At 30.8% G+C, this 2,435-nt stretch overlaps 1 protein-coding gene across 1 annotated transcript in view; it reads right to left on the minus strand.

Annotated features, from left to right (window-relative positions):
• LOC106875350 (protein escargot) overlaps positions 1-2,435 on the minus strand; it is a 36,219-nt gene that overhangs the window by 9,037 nt on the left and 24,747 nt on the right. The gene's annotated exons all lie outside the window — the stretch shown is intronic.

Below are 2,435 nucleotides of genomic sequence, written 5' to 3' on the forward strand. Positions count from 1 at the left end.
ATATATATATATATATATATATATATATATATATATATATCGATATATATTTGTGGATATACATGTATATGCATCTATAGATGCATATATATGTGTATAAATATATTTTCATGTGTATATATATCTTATTTCTTTATTGCTCACAAGGGGCTAAACATAGAGGGGACAAACAAGGACAGACAGAGGGATTAAGTCGATTACATCGACCCCAGTGCGTAACTGGTACTTAATTTATCGACCCCGAAAGGATGAAAGGCAAAGTCGACCTCGGCGGAATTTGAACTCAGAACGTAACGGCAGACGAAATACCGCTAAGCACTTCACCCGGCGTGCTAACGTTTCTACCAGCTCGCCGCGTGTATATATATCTATACATGCATATACGTATATTTATAAATGTGTGTGTATATCATCTCTGTCTCTGTCTGTATGTCTGTCTGTCTGTCTTTCTCTCTCTCTCTCTCTCAATCTATCTATCTATCTATCTATCTATCTATCTATCTATCTATCTATCTATCAATTTATCTCTCTCTCTATATATATATACGCATTTATAAATGCATACACACTTATCTACATCTACACAATTCTGATGTTTATTTCTTAACCACTGAGTTTGTCTTTTGTCACGGTTTTTTTACTTGAGCACTTCTATTTGCAGCTGTATATTTATTTTATTTTTCGATTCTTATAAGGAGAAACGAAATTTTAAAATGATATATCTTGTTATGTATGTATGTATGTATGTATGTATGTATGTATTTATATATACACGTACAATTACACACATATATACATATCTATACATAAAGATACATACATACATACATACATACTTATAAATATTCACATATATATTCGTAAACACACGCGTGCACACATATACATACATACATAAATACATACATACATACATTCATTCATACTGTACAACATACATACATACACAAATATATATTAACAAATACGTGCATATTGTTCGGTGCAATTACGTGCAACATTATGCATGTTATGAAACTCCAATTTCTTCAGAGGATTTGATTAAAATTTTATATTTATATTTATCAACAATCCCAAAAGATTATTTGAATATGCAGAACTTTAGGAATTTATCCAGTCTGATTAAAAAAAAGTTTTGCGTTATAGCTACACTCGATATTTATCAATTTTGCGAGTGGTCGAAAAAACATTCAATTAACCCATTACCTCCTATAATTCTATTTACTGGAATTTTTTTTAATGAAACTTTGATTTCTAGCATAAAACAAACTTAGAAACACGCTAGAATGACCAAAATAACATTTCAAAATAACATTTTAAATAGAAATAAGCGAGATATTGCGTGAAAAATTAGCAAACCTCATTTGAATATCAGAGAAATATACCTAGTAGATAGAGCAAAAAGGTTAGATATGTGTAAATATTGACAGATAATTACGAAATTTGTAATTTTTAAGTGATCTCATATTAGATCACTGGTAGGTAATGGGTTAATGACAAATTTGCTTCAGCGGTATAAGTTCCATTTCATTATTTACAATATCAGACAGTTTACAGAATCATGTTATAAAAATATACTTAGTAGTTCTAACTCTTATTATGCCATATGTGAATCATTTCTACTGTCAGCACCAGGCCTGAAATTTTGTGGAGGGTGTTAGTCGATTACATCGACTTCAGCGTTCTATTGGTGCTTATTTTATCGAATCCGAAAGAATGGGAGGCAAAATCAACATCGGCGGAATTTGAACTGGGAATGCAAATCCGGAATAAATGTCACTAAGCATTTTTGTCCGGTGTTCTAACGATTCTGCCATCTATGTAAATAAGATAAATTTAAAATTTCAAGCCGGGGATTTCTACCTCTGTCAACACTAGTTTAACGAGTACATTTGTTAATTTTATTAAAAATAGTTAAAAATGAAGATATATCATATTGCAAGTTATTAATATTCTCCAATTCACCTTCCATTAAGCGAACTATTTCGTAGGGCCAGTACTGAAAGTATCTTTCTCGAATATTCTTCAAGAATCCTAACCCAATGACTAGAATTTTAGCTGTAGACATTAAGTACGTTAAGCTAAGCCATAAGATGTATAAACGGTTTTTAAAATCTAGTATGATGCTCGCTACAATGTTTTTCAAGATCAGCCATCTTCACTGTTATATTACTGGCCATGAAATTTCCTTTTATTTTTGAAGGAAAAGAGCTTAAAAATATCAATTGAGAATGGCAAGAGTTAATTTTGTTAATACAAATACAAGCACTTATATACTAATCGAAAAAAAAAAAAAATCCCCCCAAAAAACCGACGTTGCCTGCAGTAAGAACTAAGTCGATTAACATAGAAGTGAATCAACAGTTGCATAGTGATAAAATTTCTCTAGGAAGTATTCATTCCCATAAAAAAAAAAACTGTGAACTAACTCTAAG

The sequence above is a fragment of the Octopus bimaculoides genome, chromosome 1, assembly GCF_001194135.2.
Source record: "Octopus bimaculoides isolate UCB-OBI-ISO-001 chromosome 1, ASM119413v2, whole genome shotgun sequence".
Taxonomy (NCBI): Eukaryota; Metazoa; Mollusca; class Cephalopoda; order Octopoda; family Octopodidae; genus Octopus; species Octopus bimaculoides.